Source organism: Struthio camelus, chromosome 4, assembly GCF_040807025.1.
Source record: "Struthio camelus isolate bStrCam1 chromosome 4, bStrCam1.hap1, whole genome shotgun sequence".
Classification (NCBI taxonomy): domain Eukaryota; kingdom Metazoa; phylum Chordata; class Aves; order Struthioniformes; family Struthionidae; genus Struthio; species Struthio camelus.
The window spans coordinates 46,914,029-46,923,555 of NC_090945.1; the positions used below are offsets into that span (position 1 = coordinate 46,914,029).

Consider the following 9,527-nt stretch of genomic DNA (forward strand, 5'->3'; position numbering starts at 1 on the left):
TTCCAGAAAGTAAATATGTCAGTAAGTTTTAGTTTATTTTGCGTAGTCATTCTTAAGATAGTTTAACTTAGTAGAAACTGTAACTGCACTCAAAGCTTTAGTCAGAGTTGGGTAAGACTAGTTTTATTTTAGATTATGGAAAGTGATTCAGAAACACCTGGAGCCAAGATTTATATCCCAACCTAAATTCTGAAAGCACTGTGATTTTACAGCTCTTGAGAGGAAAAGCAGGAACTGCATTAACACTTGTTTGTGCAACAGTTAATGCAATGCTGACTAGAACTTAAACCTCAATATTAATGTCAAAATGTTTTTTTTAAAAAAAGGGAGGGGGTAAATATTTGATCTCTTTAATGAATGCAATGACTCTCTCCTTACATTCTTTTGAAAAAAAAAAAAAAAAAGCAGTAAACTTTTAAGGCACTTGAGGAATATTATAGTTATGTGAATAAGGTTTTTTTTTTTTCTTTTTGTCTTTACTTGGATGTCCAAAGCAAAGACCCCAAGTTTTCCTGAAAGTTGTTGTAGTGGTGTAAGAATATGCAGACTTAAATCCTCACAGATTATATATACACGGTGTTTCCGCTCAGTTAGAAAATGATTTGTTTCTCAAAGAATTAAATACCTCATTTTCATTGAAGATTACCTTGTGTTTAGCTTTTCCTTGTAGCAGAGAGGGATTCGAGCCCAATATGTAGTAAATCTAGGTTTCGATTTACAAGGATTTGAAAACATCTAACTTTGTGCTTTTCCATAGTAACTTTATGTTAATTGGGTAACTTGTGTCGGCGTAAAGCTGTACTGATGTTTAAATCCTTCTCCAGAGATGATGAAAATTACACCATGTGTGGTCTCAGGCCCTGTAATCTGCGTTGTCTAATTCCCTTGCATTAAGCAGATAGAGGATGGCCACTAGTTAAAGAAATTCTGGCAAATTTCAGCCCTTCAGATTGTTTGTGGAGCTTTAAAATACTCCAGTGATGCCAACTGCTGCTTTCTGTAGTAAATTTCAATCAGCTGGAATTGTCATTCATCACTGACAGCACTCCATTCAGTATCATTTCACTTGAGTTAGGATGATAAATCATACTATGTGATTTCTCTGAAGAGTATAATACTGTTCCAACAGTACATCTGTTAAGAATATTGTGCTAGTCTCTCTGAGCAGCAGAACATCGAAGATTTAATCATAACAGCACCATTTGGAGGTGTGCACTAATGTATTTGGATGTTTTAACTAAGAAAGATGACTTGCTTCCTGAATGAGAAACAAATGCATCTTGGGATAATCTCTTCTACCCAAGTTACTTTCCCTATTAAATGGGATTTTAAGATATATTTGTTTAAAATATATTCAGGAACTTGAAAGCAACAAGTGTTTCCAGTATTTCTACAGCTGTGTGAAATGTTTTGCACATAAAAATGAGGGTGATCAATTATGGTTTCACAAAAGGGGCAAGCAAATTCTATTCAGACTCTGGCAAAAGCTGTTTTTATAATTTTGTTGAAGAGAATAAAGACTTTTTTTCATTGTTTTTCCTCAAAGTCAATGGCAAATTAATGAAAATGATGCATTTGTTTCCATTTATTTTAATAATGACATTGTGATTCAAGGAAAACGTTTTCTTAAAGCACTTATTCCTGTTTGCCTCCCTAAATATGTTTTGGAGAAAACCAAATTCCTTTGAGTATTGGAGAGAACTGACAAAAAATGACAAATCTGTCTCTAATCAGGCCATGCTCTCTCCTTTCCTACTGCTTAAATCCCCAAGACTAATTCATACATGCTTTCGTCTTTCCCTCCCTGTATCTTTTTCCCTGCTTAGTCTAGTTTGTATGTACTAAAAATAACTCTTCTTCTTTTGCAGCCAATGTGACATCAGCTCTGTTTCCAGCTTAAAGTACTGGGCTATTTTAAGACTTACTTTGTCACCGGATAAATATTTTTCAAATGCTCTTCATAATATGACTTTTCAGGTACTGTTATGTTTTAAAAAAAACCTCGGAGCTCATTTTTCCCCCGTCAAGGCAAATTCAAGACCTATTGAAATTTTTCATTTGGTCACAGTCCAAACAAGTGCTTTCCACAGTAAAATAAATATATGCATTTATATATTCATATATATATTTCTCTTTTTTAGCCATGTAACTGTCACACTTTAGCATTATTTGAAGCATTATTGTAATGATTATGAATGATTTCACACTCAGTTTGTATAAATACTTAATATCGAACTGAAAGATGAATCATTTTGTGTCATATGCAAGTCTTCGATATTAATTTTTTCTTGTCAGTTGATGTAGAGTTGGAACCTGTAAGATGAACAAAGATGCATTGGGCAAGGGATTCAACAAGAAATTAAAGGTGAGTGTACTTCAGAGAGAAAGTACATTTGCAGTGAAAATGAGGTCAGTGGTAAGGGGAGAGGCAATTTTCATAAGGCTATGCCTAACTTCGAAAGGAGCTCAGCAGAACACTACTAGATCTTTAAGGTGAAACAGTTGATAGTGAGGACCCAGTGTCCCATCAGCTGTATACGTCGGGTGTTTTACTTTGGGTTAGTTCTGATCTGGCTCCATAGCCTGAATACCTCTTGATGGTTAGAAAGTTTTAGATGCGCTCCTGCAGCAAGTCTCAAAAGTGTCTAATTTGCACAGTGTGGGAGTGCTGTGTAATGCAAAGTACAGCATGGTAAGTGTGGACACTAAGGAGATTCACTTCCACGTATCACTCCTGTTTTGATCTAAAATGCTAGTGTAAAGAATCTTAGAAGGCCTAAATTGATGGTGTGGGCAGTGGAATGGTATTAGAGGAAGGGAAAACACATTTGTGCTTTAGGAGGAAGAGGAGGAAAAAGATCTGGAAAAGAATGTAGTCCTACAGTTTGTTTTTGTGATTTTTATCAACGAGTGCGCTTGGCTTGTGAAGGAACAAATAAATTGCTTAATTCTTCAAAATACTTCAGGAATTTTGCAGACCTTAAGGAAAATCAGGAAGGTCATTTTAGTGTTGGTCTCAAGTGCTTAAGATCTCCTGTAGGCTAAGGAAAAAATATGCAACTTTTGTAAAACCTAACGTTATTGCTAAACATACTTCTCCAATAAACAGGACATTGGCTTAAAAACATTAAAATTTAAAAAATAAGTATATTCAGGTTTCTTTTTTGCTTCTGAATGTTTGTGGTATGTATTTGCAAGATTTTAGCAAATATTTTTTTTGCTATAAAGTCTTTAGCCCAGTCATTTAGGGCTATCTTTAAAGAAAAGTTGCAACTTTTATGATTCTTGAAATAATGAAAGTAATAACAAAATATCATGAAACTTATGAGAAAAATCATGAGAGAATTCAATTCTGAGCTTAATACACTTAATTTCTCTCTTGAGCATGGGTTTCTGAGAAGTTATGTGCTAGAAGTGTTATCTGTGTGGTTATTTATTGTTGTGGCTTTATGATAACTGTCATTTTAGCTGAGGAGCCAGGGACTTACAGAATCAAAAGTGAGATCTGCTGTAGAAGAAAGCAAAAGGTAAGACTATTTGGGGGATATAACTGTTTTGGACTGGCCAGTAAGGGGACTTGTGAGATATTTGTAGCTTCAAATATGAGACAGCTTTCAGTCAGGACTAATAATGATACTTGGCTGTATGAAAGTTCAAATATTCCTTTTTTTCTCCCCCATCTCTACTATAGTAATTCTTACACCCGATATGTAACGTGCACAGATTAGTATGTGTTTCAGTTGGCTCTTAACTGAGATTTCTTAAGGGCTGGATTAATGTTCAGAGAAAGCATTTTGAAAAGTTTCAGGCAATTACAGGAGATAAGCATTGCATTTGTCTGAAACTGAGCTGTGCAATAACAGCTTGGGCAACGGTGGGAGGGGTGGTTGGGGTTTGAGGACTCGTGAAAGGTGCTTAAAGATGAAAAAATGCCTGTCTAGTTGTGTAGGAACCTTGACTGTATTTTAACTGAGGGTGGAAAAGCTTCAAAACAAATGGTCACGGGTGGTTGTGATCACAGAGAATGGAAGCTTTTCAAAATTTTGAGACTTAAGTTTTTAACCATTGTTCCTGCTAAAGTTTAACAAGCTGGCTGTAGATTAGAATATATTGCAGCAAAGATCAACATGTAATTCATATAATTAATATTAGATTTATTATTATTGCTATTAAGATTGCATTTAAGTAGAAAAATCTATTTAAAAACTCTGGGCTTTGAAATATGCTTAGCATATATGAGATATTGTTGTATAATTGGATAAACACCTCAACAGGCATTCCTCCCTCGTTCTGGGAGCAGCCCTCTCGATTTTGCTTTGTTTTCCTAGCTTTCTCATAACCAAGTACAATCCAAGTTCAGCGTAACTGAAATAAAATGACATATAAAGAGATGAGATTGCATACGAAAGTCAATCTATACCATCTATGTAATCAGTCAGAATGATGATACAGACCTTTAAATAAGTTATAACTATATATATTTTTACCAGTAATCATTCTTTTCTTTCTTGAGATATATAGATGCATATAAAAATGTACAGGCTGAGAACTCTACCAGTGCATTTTCAAGAAAAATTTGAAAAAAAAACTTAAAAGCAATTATAGACTTGAAGCATACATAATTGTCTTTTTTTGGAATGTCTCATTTGTAATTTCTAACTTCAAATCTTAGACAGCTTTCAGTCAGAACTAATAATGATATTTGACTGCATAAGAGTTCAAATATTCCTTTCTCTCTCCTTCTTCCATTACGTATAATACTTATCCTTACCCACGAGTGAACAGATTAATAAATGATGCATATAATAGGACACAAAAAATAGGATATCTAAATTACATAAAAGACATTGTTTTGTTGTTGTGGAAAAAATTCGTCATTGTTAACAAGTTCTATTAGGGAACTAAATCTCTCAGACTGGAAGTGATGGCAGAGTTTAGAAACTTCAGCATATGAAAAAGATGACATTACAGCACTGAAAAAAGCAAAGCTTGCAAGACACTTTCTATGCTTTTTTGCTTGAGACTTTTACATTATTGTGCCTCATATTTATGCTACTCTCTGCATTCCTTTTTATGTGAACCTTTGTGCAGTGGGCTTTTCTTGTATAAATACCAGTGGAAGTAAATATTATATTCACATACTTATCCAATCATATAGAGAGTGCTATATGGATTGGGCACTGGGAGGAAAGATGAGCAAGACCACCAATACAGGAAAATAGGTGGGACCAGATTTTAATTACATCCCTTGTGACAGGTCACCTATATATCAGTTCCATGGCAATAAAAGGAAGCATTTGTACCTGTTCCCACCTAGTCAAATCTTTCATTAGCATTTTTCCCCTTGAAATTTGTATTCAGCTTATATTTGACTAAATAAATAAGCAAACAGCAGGAGGTTTGAAGAATTTTCTGATCCTAAGCAATTTTTTCCTAGAAGCTGGAAACTCCTGTTGGCTGTCAAGCTTTCTTCCAGAGTTCAGTTGTTTAGTCAAGTGTGGGACTTATGGAACCAATTAAGGGTATAAAGTCTTGTATTATAAATAACAGCCATTTTATGGTAGGCTATGAACAATACTAAAAACTTAAATGATCTGAGATTGAATAACAGGTACATTAGAGAGAAATGATTCTATCTTCTTTGGAATTCTGCAAACAGAAATATAGTTCAATTTATATGTTTCTTCCATGGGTACTGAGTGATGTATGCAGTTTAGCATGCCAGAGGTGTCTGTAAATCTGCTAAGTATGTGGCAAAAAATGAAGACAAACCCAATTCTTTTTATGAGGCTAGCATGCTGTTAGTAGCAAATGAATCTTCATATGTACACTTACTGTAGCTTCTGCTTTCAGTTTTACACCGTGACTGATATTGGACAAAAGAATGGGTATCTGCCCTTCAGGAGAATTGGAAGCAGAGATTGTTATAAAAACACTTTCAAAGGTATAAATTTTCTATTTTTTCTCAAAAAATAAGTCTATGCTCATAGATGTCTTGCTCTTCTTTGCATGTCTATTATTCAAATGTGTTTTAAGAATCAAATTTTTTTCATCGATTAAATAAAATCATGCAAATATCTTCTCTTCCTTATGATTATTATTTATGATTACCTTAAGATTATTATCCAAATAATTTTTTGTTTTACTAACTTCATCTATCTTATCTTTTTTTGGGGATATGAACAAGTTATAGCTGTAGAAATTAGAATAACAGGAGAATTCAAAGGATTTATTAGGAAGATTGAATTTGAAGCGGGGAAGGAAGTGAGCATCAAGTCAAATTTGGATGCACAAGGACAAAGCTTTTTCTCAAAGGTCACAAAAATTCCATTGAAATCATTAAAATAAGGGGTAGATCAAAACCCCATAGAATTGTACATCCATTTGTGTCCAGTCCTAACCAGCTCAGAGAAGCATTGTACCCAGTCAGAAACCAAAGCAAAACAGCTTTTTTACATTACCTTCCTTAAGGGTTTGATCTGATGGATATCCTCAGAGCCCACTGACAGTACTGATCTAACTGCCAAGCATAAGTGCCAGAGCTTGCCTTTTGTGTTACAGCTTAGGACTCTCAGTAACCGGTGTAGGAATGCAAATAAGTGTTTCCACTTACAGGGAAGTGTCCTAACCACCAATAATCTGCAGGGGGCATTTCCCTTTCTTCACCCCTTCCCCTCTTCCCCCAAAAATGTTCCACAAAACTTTCGCTTGTTACTGTATTATGCATACAGTAATAGGGTAACCAGTCTTGGAAAAAGCAACCAGGATAATTCCTCTCTCTCAGCTGAGTGTCATGACTACTAGAGCAGTGTTTTATGTTTTTCTGTCATTGTGGCTCAGTCTATTTCCTCTAGATTATTTTAGAAACATCATCACCATGTGCATTTTAAAAGAGAAAAATGCCTGCTCTCCAGTAATATTTAGGTAACTGTCAGCTGGAGAATGTTTTGGTCTGTGATCCCAAATAGACAAGAGAGATTTTACTGTGGGTAAAACACCTAAGCCCCAGAGAAGAAGTGTTTTATTATTATTATTATTTTTTTTCCATAGGAGTTCTCTGTAATTGGTTCATTTCAGGGAGCAGCTTAAAGGAAGAAAGAAGTGGCTAGGTTGGGGAGGAAAGGCATGGGAACATCTTAAGCTGGCTTTGCTCAGTGAAGACAAGACGATGTATCATGTGACTGCACGTTAATACATATGTCTGGATTCCTTTGCATTCCTTTGGGGAAGGAGCTGATCAAGTGCTTAAGAGGTTCTGCAGCACCTCTAAACTTTTAGACATGGAAATATAATTTATTGGATTGTGGAGTCCTTATTTCTGTCATAAGTACTTTCAGCAGTACAAAGGCAATTCAGTGTTGTTATAATTTATTTGAATACTTTTTTGTGTAACCACACACAGTGGACTCTGCTGACATTTTTTTCTCCAAAAGAGAGATCAGTCTCCATGTTACCAGTTTTTCAGAAAAGCTTGAGAATAAAAGCATAAATGCATCACTCTTTGTGAAAGCCTTCCTATTCAGGAAGGCCATTTTGTGTGGAATTTAACGTTTTAAATAACATTTTAAAGAAGAAGGGTGCGTAGTTGGGGAAAACCGCTTGAGAAAGCGTACTGTATGAAAGATACTTGCTTGTAGTAAGTGTGGTGTTTGCTGTTATCCTTGGGCAATACTTGCTAAGAGAGATTACATACATCAGATTACTTTCCCCTAGATTACTTCCACATTATATTGTTTTATTTATTTTGTCTCCATTCGAGTGGCACAGAACCAATTAAAATGTGGATATCTTTACTTGCAGAGAGCATGCCTTGTTCCTCTGCTTTCTCTGAACCGTTTCACGTGTTCTTATTAACTTTTTTTTTTCAGTTATCTTTTGAACACATGCTCACCTGCTTCAATGGATCCAACATTACTAATAAAAACACCCCTAAATATATAACAGATGCACGAGTGAATATAAGTGGAAACAGTTGAATAAGGGAAGCAGACCCAGAGCTGTCATCAAGCTCTTCAGTCACAAGATTTTTTTCACCTGCTCATGCAGTGCTTGCCCAAGGCCTGTTGGCAGTGACTGTGTATTTCATCTTTCACCAGTTCTTTTTTTCCTCCACCTCACAGGCTTTTTGTGAGTTTGTGACTTTATTAGATTCATCTTTAAATCCTCCTAAATGTGCTAAACAATGTAAAGTGGTTGCCATTAAAAAGACAAGTTAATGTGCTGCCAATATTTTAACTAGGGCCTCCTCCTAAAGTTTTCCCTTGGAAACTCTCTGGAATCTTTCCAGCTTGTGAGAATCTTGTGTATAAGGGTGCACACACGCTCCATGAGGAGAACACCAAAGGGCTTGGGGGTTTATTGGCTTGTTTTCCTACGTAAACCAAATGTGCTTTCTTAAGAAAGGTGGCAATACCATTTGGCAAACACTTTATGCAGTGTTTGGAGACTGAGATGTGGTACTTTGTTCTGAAACACACAGTACATGTTGAACATACCATGATCCCGTGTGTAAATTTGAGAGCAAAAGAAATGAAGCTATCTTCCTTCAGAAATGTTTTTGAAAGCAATTGATGCTCACTGGTGTCTAACGCATTCCAAAGCAAGGGCTGTGTTTACAGAGCTCCCTTAGATATATGAAGAAAGTTCTGGTCAAGATGCATTTTAATGGTGTGCAGAGAAGTGGCTACAGACCTTTTGATTTGGTTATAAAATGATTATTTCTGGAATGCTTATTTTGTATATATTCCTGTCCTTCCAGAGGCATTCTCAGATCCTACCTAAAGGACAGAAGCCCTTTGCCTTAGGCGCTTTAAGGATACCAAAAAGAAAGTAGCTGCTCAAAACATGCTGATGATCTAAAAGGGATTTGAGATGATAAAATCAATTACTCTACCTCGAGATCTCCATTTCCACTGGTGGGCCATAATAGTGCAGTTGGACAGTAATTTCATGAGAGATGGACCATCTCAGCAGCATGCCAGTATGATTCTATTAAGTTAAAACAAAACACTTTCATATAAGAAAGAAAATTGATAAATGACTTTAAGTTCTGACTAAGTACACTGCGATGCTTTCCAGTGTGATGTTGGGCACTGAAATAAGTTAAGGACAGAAGCAACTTTCAGAAGCTTTTTCAAGGACCTGACTATCCCAGTCACTAGCTTATAGGACACACCTCCAGTTCGCTAGCAGAGAGTACAGCCAGAAATACTGTCTTGGTCCCTCTGTCATCTTTCCCCATTCCTGTGGAGTAGAGTGCAGCACTCTGGCAAAAGGTCATGGGTGTCTTCAGCTAAGTGAAATGACAGCATTTCTGCAATCTATTGGTGCGCATTCAAAGAAGTTTTGTAGTTTGTTTGTGATGTTAATTGGATTGATCTATCTATCTTCAGCATGACTGTTTCATTTATTTTCCAGGTTGGAGCTATAAGGTCTTCCGCTTTCTATCCCCTGTGACCTTTTGAAACCACACATAATGATTGGTAAGGCTGTTGAAGTCATGTTATTGTTCTGGGTTTATTTTTTCT

At 35.9% G+C, this 9,527-nt stretch overlaps 1 long non-coding RNA gene across 1 annotated transcript; it reads left to right on the forward strand.

The window, feature by feature from the left end:
- Positions 1–1,851: 1,851 nt before the first annotated feature.
- Positions 1,852–5,908, forward strand: LOC138067048 (uncharacterized). Its single transcript, XR_011140720.1, has 4 exons — positions 1,852–1,977; positions 2,296–2,365; positions 3,469–3,527; positions 5,854–5,908. It is a non-coding gene; the product is annotated as an uncharacterized lncRNA (long non-coding RNA).
- The last annotated feature ends 3,619 nt before the right edge of the window (positions 5,909–9,527 follow it).